We start from the raw sequence: 16,399 nt of genomic DNA, 5'->3' as shown, positions 1-16,399 counted from the left end.
GCTATCCTATGACAGTACATTTGTTTCAGCATTTGACTTTGTGCCTTTTACAATTAATCTCAGCTATTTTTCCTTGTTAGCTCATATACATGAATTACTCTTCTAAGGAATGGCAAATGGATTTTAACATGAATTTTTTTTTGTATTCATTCATGGGATGTGGGCATTGCTGGCAAGGCCAGCATTTATTGCCTATCTCTAATTGCCCTTGAGAAGGTGGTGGTGAGCCACCTTCTTGAATCGCTGCAATCCGTGTGGTGAAGGTTCTCCTGCAGTGCTGTTAGGAAGGGAGTTCCAGGATTTTGACCCAGCGACGATGGATGAATGGCGATATATTTCCAAGTCGGGATGGTGTGTCACTTGGAGGGGAACGTGCAGGTGGTGTTGTTCCCATGTACCTGCTGCTCTTGTCCTTCTAGGTGGTAGAGATCACGGGTTTGGGAGGTGCTTTTGAAGAATCCTTGATGAGTTGCTGCAGTGCACCTTGTAGATGGTACACACTGTAGCCATGGTACACCAGTGGTGGAGGGAGTGAATGTTTAAGGTGGTGGATGGGGTGCCAATCAAGCAGGCTGCTTTGTCCTAGATGGTGTCAAGCTTCTTGAGTGTTGTTGGAGCTGCACTCATCCAGGCAAGTGGAGAGTATTCCATCACACTCCTGACTTGTGCCTTGTAGATAGATGGTGGAAAGGCTTTGGGGACTCAGGAGGTGAGTCACTCACCGCAGAATACCCAGCCTCTGACCTGCTCTTGTAGCCACAGTTTTTATGTGGTTGGTCCAGTTTAGTTTCTGGTCAATGGTGACCCCCAGGATGTTGATGGTAGGGGATTCGGCGATGGTAATGCTGTTGAATGTCAAGGGGAAATGGTTAGACTCTCTCTTGTTGGAGATGGTCATTGCCTAGCACTTATCTGGCCTGAATGTTACTTGCCACTTATCAGCCCAAGCCTCGGTATTGTCCAGGTCTTGCTGCATGTGGGCACAGTCTGCTTCATTATCTGAGGGGTTGTGAATGGAACTGAACACTGAACATCAGCGAACATCCCCACTTCTGATCCTACAGTGGAGGGTAGGTCATTGATGATTTATAGAAATGTATGTTGCAGCAGAACACATAGAACATGTGTGCATGACACAATGGTCCTATTTTGTAGAATGTTCACTGCACTTGGTATTACCAACCAGTTTCCCATCCAAGTATTAACCACATTTAACTTTGCTTAGTTTATGAGATCAGACAAGATTGGGCACATTCACAGCAGTGTAAAGAGGTCTTATTTTGTTGTTTCATTAGTGAAAACAAAAAAAGGAAATGGTTTTTGTATGTTTGTTAATCGTTCACTTCAAACTTCTAGCTGTTATCAACAAAGCAAATTAAATATAACCGTATATCTTAAAGGAAATTGACTATAAATCAAAACAAGTCATTCTATTTTTGTGTAAATTGAGGAATCCACATCACAATGTTGTGTGTGATTCTGGATGCCTTGGCCCTAAGATTCCACAGCAGTTCCAGAGGACTCCTGCTGTAACCCCAGCCAGAGACCAGCAGAACCCCAGAGGAAACAACGTAAGTGGCTGTTTTCAGTCATTGACACCATTTCCCTGGGGGTTCCTTAGATCTCCCTCTGAATTTACAGCAGAAGATCAGTAGGATCTCCACTGAATTTCAGGGCCCTTGCCTTCAAAAGGACTTTGATGCACTAAAAGCACATTCAAAGAAGAGTGATAAGTACAGTACCGGGAATTATGAAAAGAAATCGACAGAACTGAACTTGTTTTGATTAGAAAAGGAGATTGCGGTGGGGGGAGAGGGAGGGAATGGAGGAGGCAATGATTCAGGGAGGCCATTTTAACTTTTATTCCCAGGCCAAAAACGGGCGATAGCAAATTGGTTGCTCGTTTTACTTCCCGCCTATTATTCTTATCCACAAGGTTGGGTCTGAAATGGACAGCTGATTTGCTATCACTTGTTTTTCACCCAGTGATCAAAATTAAAATTCCCCCCATGGCCTTTAAAATGCTGAGTGGTATAGCTGATGTAAATACAAGGAGGTATTTAAGTTGGATTGTGAGTACAGATCTAGATGTGATTTTAAGGTGATTGGCAAAAAAAACGAAGATGACATGAGGAAAAACTTTTTTACACAGCGAGTGGTTAGGATCTGGAATGCACTGCCCGAGGGGGTGGTGGAGGCAGATTCAATCATGGCCTTCAAAAGGGAACTGGATAAGTACTTGAAAGGAAAACAATTGCAGGGCTACGGGGAAAGGGTGGGGGAGTGGGACTAGCTGGATTGCTCTTGCATAGAGCCGGCCCGGACTCGATGGGCTGAATGGCTTCATCCATGCTGCAGCCTTTCTGTGATTCTATGATTGTAAGATGACATAAGTTAAAATTAACAAGCCTCAAGTGAGAATAGAGAAAAAAATAAAGAACTTGCATTTATACAGCACCTTTCATGGCCTCAGCACGTCCCACAGAGCTTTACAGCCAATTAAATACTTTTGAAGTGTAGTCACTGTTGTAATTTAGGAAACGTGGCAGCCAATTTGCGCACAGCAAGTAGAGATTAAAACTATTTTTTTCCCATGCAGAGTAATGGAAATGTGGAACAGATTCCCACTAATTGCAGTTGATGTTGTGTTGATTAACTCTTTCAAAAGGAATTTGATAAATATCTGGTGAGGAATGAGATTGAAGGCTATAGTGTTAAGCATAGACTGAAATGATCAAATACCCCATGATGTTTCCTGTAGTGTCAGAGGCATTTGTTTGCAGACAGCCAACTGGGATTGAATACAGGAGATGTTATAGATGAATAGATGTTCTGGAGTTTTGCTGGATTAGCTTTGGGGATATGAGAGTATGTATGTATAACTATCACTCAGGAGATTGGGGCAGGGAACTAGACTCTGCGATAGGATAGATTGCATGGTCTGTGAAAGCAGCAGACTTGAAGAGCTGACAGGTTTGTTCCCATTCCGTGCCGTCTTAGATCATTTCTTCTGTTCCTCTCTTTTAGCTGTCTGTCTATGCTTGACAATATCCCTCTGAGACTGCTGTGTTCAGAGACTGCTCAAATCTTTCGGTTCGCATTTGGAGCATGAATTTGAAAGTATCCTGCAGTGTGGTATAGGCAGTTCTTAATGATGATTCGTCTCGTAACGTTTCTGATTTGTACTGATAGCAGTGTCAAGTCTTTTTTTATATCTGTAACATATGACCTGTACTTGATATTATTAATTTATCGCTTGTGGTTGATTTGAGGGCCCTTGTTCTGTGACTAGTCCACTTTCTATTGCTGTTGATTTGTGTTGCATTTGAAAGTCCAGATTGTTCTGTTCTATTCTGGTTATCATTTCTGCTGTTTCTACATTTTTCTGTAGTAATTTCTGGCATCCGTGTACAGTTTTTATGCCAGTATTTGTGAATGTCTATGTGGAGTATTCTAAGACTTAATATAGAAACTCATCTTTTATTTCGAAGAGGGGCTCTGGGGTTGTGTGGCTGTTTAATTGCAATCTGTTGTTTACTAGCACTTTGAGCTTTTTTGTGGAATCTTTATCATTGTCGGTGGCCTTTTGTACTTAGTTTCCATGTTGTGATTGGTTTGCGATGTGGTTGCTACGGGGACAGTCATATGAAGTTGTCATGTGTAGGGTAAGTGATTTGTTGAGGCAACTGATTTGTTATCGCTCACATCTGCTTAGAAACCAGCATTTTCACTGCCCCCTTGACATGTAACATGAGAAACTTGGGCAGTGCTACACAAACAGATTTGTGGGACTTGCTGTGAGATGTTGTGCTGCAACAAATCACTTATAGTCGTGAGACATCCAGTGACAAGTGAAGCTGTGTAATATTAAAATATTCTGTGTGAAAGCACTTTTTTCTCCATTTATTATTTTTTGCTGCAATATTAATGTATTCATGGCTCCATCTGTGTTGAAACCCAACTCATAAGCTCCCTGTGCTAGTGGAGGTGAAGTGTCACTGGCATCAAAAGTCAATAGCCATCTCCGTCATTGTTTGATACCTTCTGCTATCATGTTATTCTGAACTCTCAGCTCTCTCGTATAGACCATAGAGCATCAATGCAGCTTTCGCATCGCTAGCCTGTGCGGAACTTCTCCCCAAATTGGGGAAGAAAAAAGAACTCGCACTTATATAGCACCTTTCATGACCTCAGGACGCTCTATAGCCAATGAAGTACTTTTGACGTGTAGTCACTGTTGTAATGTAGAAAGGTTCGTACATGATTGCAATGTAAAGATTGCATCACTCTGTGCAGGAGGGATGCAAATTCAAAATCCAATGCGGAACTTTTTCCAACCTTGGGGAAGGTTCACGGCCAGCAAATTAAATCTGCAAATACAACATGGAAGCAATTGCGAGCATGCAATATTGTACATGCACAGTTGATTTACAACACAATTGTGAGTCTTGAACAACTGCACATGTGCAGTCTTTTTGCAGATACCATTGCTTCAGTGTTACCATCAGGGCACTAACTTCTGTCCTGGGGCAAATTGAGCACTAGCAGACTTAACACATGAGCCCAGAAATTATTTTTGGTAATACTGACAGATAAATGCTTAGCACGTTCATATGATATTCCTCTTTCTGTTATTTTAAGTGGCATTAACCCCTTTATTTTGGTCTCTAAAGTAAAATGATTGTTTCAGGATAAAATTTGATCACAGGTCGGCAGTGATTAGTTTGTAACAGACCAAAATAGTTCCATGAGAAAACAATGCCACACTGATGAAAAGAAACCCTTTTTTAAAGTCATAGAAATGAAGTAAATGGATTAAAGAGACAATTAGATATGGTTCTGTAGAGGAGAGATTGAGGGATATGAAGGCAGATAAGTGGGTTTACTTCTCAAAAAGCCATGGGCTTCTTGGACCAAATGGCTTTTTCCTGTCCCAAAAACGGTGTTCTTATTAAATCAAAACAACTCCCTTTTGTTTAAACTATCTGCACTATCAAATATTGTTATCATGAACTCAAACTTGATCCAGTTAAAACCTTGTGTATGCTGCCACCTAATGTGTTCATCAAGACAATTCAATTAAGGACTTTTAACAGCATAAAAATAGACTTGCATTTATATAGCGCCCTCTCATGTCTCTCAGAAATGTCTCATAGTGCTTCACATACACTGAATTACTTTGAAGTGTAGAGACTGCTGTTACATAGATAAAGTTGACAGCTATTTTGTGCACAGCAAGAATTCACAAACGGTAATGAGATAAATGACTAATCTGCTTTTGGTGGTGTAGTCAATTTGACTCTGTTCAATTGTTTGAGACTGATACCATAATGGTTAATAGCCATATTACTTTGTTTAGCATAAGCAAGAATCAATACATTACAGTATTTAAGCAGTAGTTTGCAAAGCATATTTGAGAATTATATTACCTCATTGTCCTTTGGGTAGAAGCAGCGACCTCATTCCCTGTTCCTTCATTCACGCACTCTTATTCTCGTTTACCCACCTGGTACTTTCTTTTCTGTCCTCTACACTTAACAAAGGCTCAGACTCCCCAGTTATACCCCAAAAAACAGAACTGCCTCAAAATACATCCAATCAGGTATTTTCCAAAAGTATTCCCCTTAAAATTTACCCAATTATATAGACAGCACATACTTGGCCCAGAAGAGACAGTGCCTTGTGGCCCCCGTTATCCTTCCTTCTCCTTACCACAATGTTCCTCAATTCCTGCAGTTGGTAAATCACCCTATAGGCCTTGAAAGTAACAGGAGTACTGGCTAGCTTCAGCATTTCAGTATGTCTGAAGGAGTGGGGGTACCATTGTGTCTCTCCCTTAGTTTGTAATAACAAGATTCTCATGACTGTTAGTGCCTGCAGCTGCAGTAAGTTAATTTAAAAACTGTAGTTTCAGCTAAAGCTTTGACTATTTCACCCTTTTGAGCCTGGTTCCCCTAAATACCTTCTAAACCTATATTTTCTTACAGTGGTGTCAGCTGAGGAAAAATGCTGGCTCGGACACTGGGAGAATTTGCTGCTCTTCTTCAAATAGTATCATGGCATCTTTAACACCCACCTGAACAGGCAGATGGGGTCTCATTTTAATGATTCATCCAAAGGATAGCACCTCTGACAACGCAACATCCCCTCAATACTGCACTGGATTGTCAGCCTAGTTTATGTGCGTATGGCCTGGAGTGGGACTTGAACCTACAATCTTCTGATTCAAAGATGAGGGCGCTTCCAACTGAGAAGTAAAAAAAACTGTAGGGAAAAACAAACTGGCCTTTATTTGGATATTCAAATTGACTCAATATAAACCACATCGAATCCCTTCAAGCTGCAACCAGATCTACTAAACTCAACAGTACAAGTGAAGACTTGCTCTGTAACTTTTTCTATGTTTGAACTTTTTTACATATGATCCATGATTCTATCTTACACAAAACCCAGCCAGAGATGAGTGAAATGAAACTTTTGGCCCAATTGAACAGGCTACACTTAGATTCTCCGGCCCCAAAATTCCTGGGACCGGGAAGGGGGCAAGAGTGGCATGCTGCCAATGAAGAGGGTTGTGGAATTTGAGTCCACCAGGGTTCTTTTTTGGCCCAGTCAGAAATCCCAGCAGTTTCGGGTCCAGGCCCATAATACACCGATGCGGGTAAACGTACTACAATAGCATGAAAATGAGGAGAAAAATATCCTGTGATGAATTTTCCTCATTTACGCCCTTAGCAACATGGGTGCCAGGGACGCCTGTGAGCCCCTGGTGTTCCATGTCGCTAGGGCCGCAGGGGGGTGGGGGAGGAGTTTGAAATTTAAAAGTATGGTCTTGCAACGCAATCGATCACAGAGTCTGAGGCTGCAGATGAGGAAAGCCCCACTTAAAATGATTTCTTCATGACCTTTCTTAAACCCTGCAAGCCTGCTGACACTTTTCTGCAGCAAAATTCTTCTCTCCCGCCACCCCTCCACCCTCCCTGCAAGTCAGGCAGGTGCCCTAGAAAAAGACATCTAAATTAGTCTGAGCCTGGGATTCCTGATGGGGCCAATGCACCAGAGGAAGGTTCGTTCCACCCCATCTGCCACCTCTGCTCAGGCCTCTGCAGGAATGTTATGGCCAGAGACATAGGGGGTTAACTTTTAACGGGGGGTCGGGAAGAAGGCGCTGTGTGGGGGTGGGGGGGGAATTCCGGACAGGACACCCGGAAGTATGGGTTTCCCGGACGTCCTTACGATTTTGACGTAAAGCTGTCTTTCATTTTTTTTCTGTAGGTTTCCTGCCCGACAGGCCAGCCTGATTGACAGGGAGCGGATGCCAGCAGGTAAGTCTTAGATGTTGGGGGGGGCGGGTGGTGCTGGTCAGTTATGGGGGGGTCGTGGTTGGGGGTCATCAGGAGGTCAGTCACGGGGAGGTCGGAGGTCATCGGGGGATCTGTCACCAGGAGGGGAGGGGTCATCTGGGGGTCGGGGGGGTCATGGGGGATCGGGAGTCATTGGCCATTTGGTCATCGGGTGCAGTCATCGGGATTGGGGGTCAACGGGGGTTCAGTCATGGGGGTGACAGACTTGGGGGGGTCGGAGATTGTGGGGGTTCGGAGATTGTGAGGGGAGTTCAGAGATCATGGGGGGGGTCAGAGATTGTGGGAGGGGATCAGACATGGGAAGGGGGTCAGCTAATCGTGTGGGTGGGATTGCGGCAGGTAATCTTGTTGGGCCTAGAGAAAACACTCCTGCTCCTCCTGGCCCACAAGCAGTGCAATAAAGACACTTACCTGCTGAGCTGGGCCTTCTCGCCTCCTCTTACGTGACGTGAAGCAGAAGGCCTGGGAGTCCCAGCCCCCAGGAGTTAAAAATAAAAAACTTGCCAAAATGGAGCCTCCTTAAAAGATTTTACTGACCAACCAGCCTTCTGAGAGCAGGTTGGTCGCCCCCCCTCAACCCGCCTCCGTTAAAACCGGAAGTAGGCGGGTTGGGGTCAGATTTTACTTTTTTACTATTTTTACCTTCCCGCCTGCCGCCAAGCCACCCGTTCATGGGGTTAAAATTTAGTCCAGGGTTGCCAACACTGGTTGGACATATTCCTGGAGGTTTCATCACATGACCTCCTCCCTCCAACTGCCCCACTCCTACACTCCCACCATTGGTCGCCCAACATGTCCATCCTCATGGTGCATAGCCTCCCTAAGCCAATCAAAAAGTGAATAGGGTCTTCATTACCTGATTAGATCATTCTTGGCTGTCAGTCAAACAGCACTTTTTCCTATGTCCAATATTTTTATAACTAGTAAACAAAAGTGTTCAAAGGAAATTTTTAAAAGCAGTGTCCTGGAGATTAGTCTTTAATTCCTGGAGACTCAAGACCAATCCTGGAGTGTTGGCAACCCTACTCAGACATAATGTACCCAATGATACAAATGGTGCACAGTTATATAACTGGATCTTCCCTTGCACAGCTTATGAAAGCGATGAGGAATGAGCATGCCTGAAATCTGTCCAATATGAGGACACTCTCCTGTACTAGTGAGGATAACTGAGAGAACTCAATGTGCCTGAAATCTCTCCAACATAAGGCCACACCTCCTCCTACATTGGCGGGGATAGCTGATAAAGAAGTATCATTCAGATGAAGTATGGTTTTGAAAAGAAAAAAATAACAAAAGTTTGAACTGAGGCAAATGCAGCACTAATTGTTCCCCAGTGTCAAATTTGATAGGGTTTAGCAGCAGGGCAATTTGGCAAATGAGCTTGAAAAGCAATGTGTAACTACACGGCTACTTTAATCAGAATGCCATGTGTATTTTGATATAAGGAGGATCAGTGAGAGGTCACTGCTATCTAGGGCAAAGGAACATATTTCACCATCTCTACATTGAGCACACACTGCCTGTTTCTTTATGTTGTTACTGCTGTGTAAAGTAGTTGTGTTTCTCCTTTATTGCTGAAGTGCTGCCTCAACAATTTGCATGTTTCACTGCTGATCTTCCTTGTTGGAATACATACTGATTCCATCGCTCTGTCCTTTATAAAAGCTACCTGACTTGTTCCTAATTGGAATGGATAATGGAAAAAGAATGTGATGATCCTCCAAGTCATTGAAACTTTGGTTAAAAAAGAATGGCCCAAAAATGGGTGTGCAGGAAGTGAGGTGTATGCTTCACTTGCCCATTCATGTAGAATTGAAGCTGGCACCTCAGGTGTGTAGCCAGCACCACCACCATTCATTGGCTGTGCACCTGTTTGTGGGGTGGGAAATCAGGCTTGACTGATGTCACTTAAAGGCAGCCAGCAACTCTTAAAGGGGAGGTGCACTGTGGTGGCAGACAGCAGGGAAAATTTTCTTTCTCCCTTTCTCTCTCTCTCTTTCCTTCTTGCTCCCTCTTTCTTTCTCACTCCATCTTTGTCTCTTTTTCATTCTCGTTCTTTCTCATGCTCTCTTTCTTGCGTCTCTTCCTTTCTGCAATAAAACTGTTGTGAAGGCAGACAAAAGCAGTCAAGGACCAGCATAAACTTGTTAGAAGTCAGAAATCAGATATAGGAGGCAAAAAAATAGTCAAAAATAAGGACAGACCAGCAACTAACTTGGAAATAGTGGATGAGCCCTTTAAATTGCGCTGCTGAATAGTCTTTGCTGCCTGTTAGCGCCACATGTTCCAGAGCGAGTTTATCATGTGGCGAGTCAAATGTTGGGGCAGACCAATTTCATAAATAATTTCATACAACAAGCCTAGGACCCTTATTTAAATATTTTAATGAGGCTTTTAAATACTTCCGACGTGCGCCCTAGATGCCTACAGATGAGCTCAATCCAATATGGGCTGGTGGTGCACTTCAGGCATGGAATGAGCGCGTGCATGCTGCCTGCCATATTGGACCCTTAGGCCCCCTTTTTACGTCTGTAAAACGGGCATGGTGCAATCGCGTTTCTAGGCAAACACGTTTTATTACAATAGAAATTTATACAGGATACATTTTTATCACAACATCTGAAAATGTCTTTTGTATTCTGGAGTCCACATTACTAATGTATGCTGACGTATCTCAACGTGGCTACGCAAATGGGCAAATAGTTGCCTGAAGTATGTGGACTGGATCTCTTGGATATATTGACATGAATGTTCTACTATATGGTGTCACATCAAATAATCAGCATTGTAGCATTCATTCATCCATTTCAAATTACTTGCATTACCTTAGAAACAGACACTCATTGGCTTCGGACACTGAATTACTCTATAGCCCTGATTTCAATCTAACCCACCTGCAGTGGGTTCGGGCCAGGTGTCTGTTTTATACTCCACCCGATTTTATGCTCCGTTGACTTCAATGGAGCGTAAAACCGGACGGGGTGTAAAATGAATATCCATTCGAAACTTGTCCCGTTCCCGTCAGATGGGTTAGGTTAAAATTGGGACTTAGTGCATTTAATTCAACAAATCATTGGTTATCAGTAAATCAACAACTTAATTCATTAGACCATTTTGCTCAGCTGATCTCGGGCAGTGGGGATGCTATAATTGGCCTAAGCGCTCCTGGACGAAAGATTCATCTTCCTGATCGCTGTCCAGTGACCCCTGCTGGAAAGTGACCATGTGACCAGGTGAAGACAGATCAGACTTGGCTCGGCTCACACACGAAGGAAGGTCACTTGGGTAAAGTGTGGAGTGCAGCTGTTGCCTGCGGAACGATTCCTCCAGCAAGAGTCCGCACCTTCAGGAGAAGAAGGAGATTTTTCTTCAAACTTTTTTTGTTGGAATTTGCCCCAATCAATTTAATAGGTATTTGTTTAAACTGAATTAAAAAATTACAATAATCGATTTTGTTACATAATTGGTGTATAATGTAGCCATTAACTTCTGAAAATAATCAAATTAATGATGTGGATCAAAAAATTGTGCAGCAATTTTGATTTTAAAATATTGTCAGATAATTCACCATTTTAGTTGACTAATTTGCATATTATTTTGATGGGATCAAATTAAATTTTTCAATATATTCCTGTATCGGAATTGACTCCAGCATCATTTGAACGAATGCATTCGCCCAAACTGTTACTCCACCCTGAATTAATCCGTTTATCATGTTAAATCACCATAAAATGTGCTGCACTTTGTAGTGGTTTTTTTGGACATGAGAGCAGATTTTTGTCTTTACTGTCTGAGAGGAAAATCAGACGGTGAGGATCACAGACCTATTTCACAAATTGCCAGGTTGCCCTTCCATTAATTTAAATGGAAGTAAAGTCAGCCAGGTTCCCTTCCACTACCCAAGTCAATGAAGCAAGATTCCAGGAGCCTGTGGTAGCCCACAACTCCTTATAATCCCAACTAATCAGCAATTTACCCTCTATAACTTTTCTCTCAGGAATTTACCAAATTCCTTTTCCAGTGGGCGATGACTCTTTGAAAATAAGTACTTCCTGGCATCTAACCTAACTCTTTTGCCTACAGATATTTTAAGCATATTCTCTCGTCCTTTCATCCCTATCCATCTCAAATAACCTATGCAACTGGATTGAGTCAAATCCCTTCATCCTTTAAAAACCCCTTTGAGTCTGCTCTTCCGCAGGGTGAATAACCCTAATTGTAAAAGCTTATCCTTATAGTTAAGAACACTTAAGCTAGCTGTCATTTTGGTTGCCCTTCTCTGCACCTTCTCAAGAGCTTTGATATTCTTTACTATGTGCGGGACCAAAACTGGACATGATACTCCAAGTGCAGACATACCAGAATCTCATATAGCTGAAGTATAGCACTCTTCATTTTTTACTTTATAGTCTTCACAATACAACCTAAAATTTTATTTACTTTCCATAGAGGCAGCATACACTGCTTGTGCACCTTTAATGAGTGATAAACTATTACCCACAGGTTTATTTCTTGATCCATTACCTCTAATGAGCACTCCAGAATGGTATAAACAGGCCTGGAGTTTCCCGAACCTAAATGCACAAATCTGCATTTGTTCACATTATAAGACATGGGATCGAAGTTGGGCAGTGTAACGCCCATTGTCTAGGTGCTATGCGGATTCCTAAGCCCTGAAAATGGTGTCTGATATGCGCGCACATACTTCCGGCATGAAGTGCGCAGGATGCCATCTTGGTAAAGGTGGTTGCGCACGTGCACCTAACAAACACCAGCAGCATGTAGAGTAGGGAGATTATGACCTAAATCAGTGTTCAACGCTGATTTGAAGCATCCGGTGGCATTTTGGAACTCCCTGCTCCACCCAACACACTGCCCTAATCTCGCACAGCGGAACAGGACTTAAACAGCATGAAAGACCCATTCAAAAGGGATCCTGCAGGATTTACAGATTAGTTGCTGGATAAGTTATTCTGGCTGCTGGTACAATTGTGCGTATTTGTAGAAGTTTCCTATACTTGGAGAAAGTTGCAATATTCTATAGCGAGTGGTATGGATGGTCTTGCAGTACTGTTCGAGGCATTTAAAATAGTGCGCTGAACAACGTTGCTTCCAGACGTGGATGGCCTGCTAGGGCTTCCTCTGGGAATTGAACATGACTGGGAGCATGCAGAGAGGCCAAGCAGAGCAGGACAAGCTGCCAGAAGAGGGAGGAGGAGGAGGCACAGGGCACTAAGCAGGAGGCCATATCCAATGAGGGCCGTCAGGGAACAATTCTCTTACCTCAACTTCAGTGATGATCAGTGCATCCGACGGCTGCGGTTCACTGAAGAGGTCGTGACTGAAATTTGTCAACTGCTGCAGCCACAACTGCAGCCTCAGAGCAGGGAAGCATTGCCTGTGGCTGTCGAGGTAACTGTGGTGCTTAATTTTTACGGCTCTAGCTCCTTTCAGGCTGCTGCTGGAGATATAAGCAACATCTCGCAGTTTCCTGTGCACCGACCGCTGTATAATGAAGGCTCTGTACGCACTCCGAAACAGATTCATCTCGCTCCCTCTGGCCAGAGACAAGCAGCATGAACAAGCACAGGGGTTTGCTCTCATTGCAGGCTTCCCCACTGTGCAGAGTGCCATTGACTACACACACATTGCCACGTGTGCTCCACATCTGAACTCGGCCATATTCATGAACAGAAAGGGATTCCCTCCTTCAATGTGCAGCTGGTGTGCGACCACATGTAGCGCATCACGCAGGTCAATGCCAAATATCCTGGCAGCAGTCATGATTCCTTCATTCTGCGGCAGTCCAACGTGTCACCTATATTTCAACCAGCACGGCAAGTCAAAGGCTGGCTTCTGGGCGACCAGGGTTATCCCCTCATGAAGTGGCTCATGACTCTGGTCCGGAAGGCACGCACACATGCACAGCAGTCGTACAACGAGATCCATGCTGCCACATGGAACATCATAGAGCTCACCATAGCTGTCATCAAGCAACGCTTCCGCTGCCTGGACCACTCTGGAGGAGCCCTGCAGTACTCAGCTGAGCGGGTATCAAGATTTGTCATTGTATGCTGCATGCTGCACAACCTGGTCATTATGAGGGAACAGCCCTCGCCACTGCGTATCCGGCGAGAACCTGAGCAACAAGAAGAGGCAGAGGAAGAAGAGGCGGAGGATGAGGTGGAGGAGGAAGAGTTGGAGGAGCAAGTGGACGAGGAGGATTAAGTGGAGGAAGAGGCAGAGAGGCAACAAGCTGACAGGCCCTGTCTGCCAGGGCTCTGCATGATCAGATGACTAATGACAGACACCAGTAACTTCAAGGATACCTCCCCATTCACCAACAGTCCCACACTCCTTATCTTTTCACTCCCACATGACAATCAAATCGTCCTCCTTATGATTACATAAGAACATTAGAAATAGGAGCAGGAGTAGGCCATACGGCCCCTCGAGCCTATTCCGCCATTCAATAAGATCACGGGTGATCTTCGACCTCAACTCCACTTTCTCGCCTGATCCCACTATCACTTGATTCCCCTAGAGTCCAAAAATCTATCCATCTCAGCCATGAACATATTCAATGACTCAGCATCCACAGCCATAGAGAATTCCAAAGATTCACAATCCTCTGAGTGAAGAAATTTCTCCTCATCCCAGTCTTAAATGGCCGACCCCTTATCCTGAGACTATGCAACTATGCCCCCTAGTTCTAGAATCTCCAGTCAGGGGAAACAACCTCTCAGCATCTACCCTGCCAAGCCCCCTCAGAATCTTATATGTTTCAATGAGATCACCTCTCATTCTTTCAAATTCCAGAGAGTACAGGCACATTCTACTCAATCTCTCCTCATAGAACAACCCTCTCATCCCAGGAATCAATCTAGTGAACATTTGTTGCACCACCTCTAAGGCAAGTATATCCTTCCTTAGATAAGGAGACCAAAACTGTACACAAAACTCCAGGTGAGGTCTCACCAAAGCCCTGTACAATTGTAGTAAGACTTCCTTACTCTTGTACTCCAAGCCCCTTGCCGTAAAGGCCAACATGCCATTTGGCTTCCTAATTGCTTGCTGTACCTGCATGCTAACTTTTTGTGTTTCTTGTATGAGAACACCCAAATCTCTCTGAACACTAACATTTAATAGTTTCTCACAATTTAAAAATATTCTGTTTTTCTATTATTCCTACCAAAGTGAATAACCTCACATTTCTCCACATTATATTCCATCTGCCACCTTCTTGCCCACTCACTTAACCTGTCTATATCCCTTTGCAGACTCTTTGTGTCCTCCTCACAGATTACTTTCCCACTTAGTTTTGTACTGTCAGCAAACTTGGAAATATTACACTCAGTCCCTTCATCTAAGTCATTAATATAGATTGTAAATAGTTTCCTCCCTCAGCTCATTGCAGAAATGAAAACCAACACCAAATACAAATTCATACCCACATTTATAGATTTACACATGAAATGATTCACCCTTGTACATTCCCTTAAGGCCTGCTGTTCATGTGCCTTTACCTTTCCTAGTGCTCCTACGAGGTGCATCTCCAGTAGCTGCAACATGGGTGGTGGAAGGCTGCTGACCTTCAATGGAGGACAGTGCAGATGGCCTTGGAGGACAACCTCGAGCAGCTCTGGGCCGGGAGGGCCGGCTTCAGATTGCACCAGCTCGGCCTGGGCTGCAACAGTCTGGCCTGGCTGGCTGACAGGCATCAGCAAGAGCACTGGTGGAATGGCAGAGCTGGGAGCAGGAATGCTGTTATCCTGAGAGCGGACAGCAGGTTCGTCTTCCATGGCGCCACTGCCACTCTTCCCGGGCGGCGTCCCAGCAATCTTGGTTATCTGCTGGAGAACAAATTGCTGGACTGCTGTGATGCGCTGGAAGCTCCACTCCACAGAGGAACCCAGGGCCAAGATAGCAGCAGTCCGAGCTCCAAATGCAGCTATCAGACCTTGGATAGCAGATGTTTGTGCTGCAATGAACATCAATGACATCAGCCATCAGACGCTGCATCATGGTGGGTTCCACAGGTGTGCTGATGGAGGTGACCACCCATTCCATGTGGTAAAGGATGGGCTCCAAGCTCTATGAAAAGTCCTGTGCCAAGTTGGACCTGGACTCCTTCATGCTCCTTGACATTGTGCACAGGCTGTCTGGCAGGCTTTCCAGTGCACCAAGTATTTGGTTGTGTACGCCCATCAGCCGCCTTCTGTAGCCTGGCCCTCGAAGTCATCATCTGACTCCTCTGCTGCAGAAGTAGTGAGCAACCTCGCCCTCCAGCGAGCTGGCACCTGTTGTGTCCGTTCCCTCTGCCCCGACTCCTGCGCACTTGTGCCTGGTGTCTCACCACGCGCAGATCCCTCCTCTAACCTAGCCTCTAATGTATGCGCAGTGTCAGTCTCCAAGCTGGTGGCTGCGAGTGTAAGATCGAGTGACGGTGTGTCTGCATCATCACTGTCATCTTCCTCTGTCTCCTCTGACCTGTGCCGGTTCCAGTTGTTGGGTATTTGAAATGATAAAGGGACACGGTTTGAGTTGTGGGAGAGAAGAAAGTAAGACGTGCGTGCTCACACCATCTGCAGCACATAAGTCAGAGATGATTGTGGGCTGAGGGAGAAGTGGGATGCGAGAAGGAGGATTAGGTATGCAGAGATCCTCATCATCGATACCTCCAGCACCGCCAATGGCCACGTCCTCAGTGATGGCCCATCCAATGATGGATAGCACTGTCTCCTCTATGGGGGTGAGGACGTGTAGCCGTGCCTGTCCTACCCCAGTTCTTTCCTGCTGCCTAGTGTTGTGCGCCATCTTCTTCTGCAAGAAAGAGGGAAGTGTGTCAATGAGTTTCCTGCAAGATATTTGGGTGATGTGGCTGTCGTAGTAGAATAGCTGCCAGTGCGTGTGACCTTTGAGTTGTGGGTGTGCGGCTTGCCACAGTGGAAATGTGTGAGGGTGAGATGCAGCATCTGATTTGCAGGGTTGAGTGCTGATTGAAAGAGTTTGTTGGTAGGTGGGTGACGGGG

Source organism: Heptranchias perlo, chromosome 27, assembly GCF_035084215.1.
Source record: "Heptranchias perlo isolate sHepPer1 chromosome 27, sHepPer1.hap1, whole genome shotgun sequence".
Classification (NCBI taxonomy): Eukaryota; Metazoa; Chordata; class Chondrichthyes; order Hexanchiformes; family Hexanchidae; genus Heptranchias; species Heptranchias perlo.
This window is presented reverse-complemented; position numbering follows the sequence as displayed.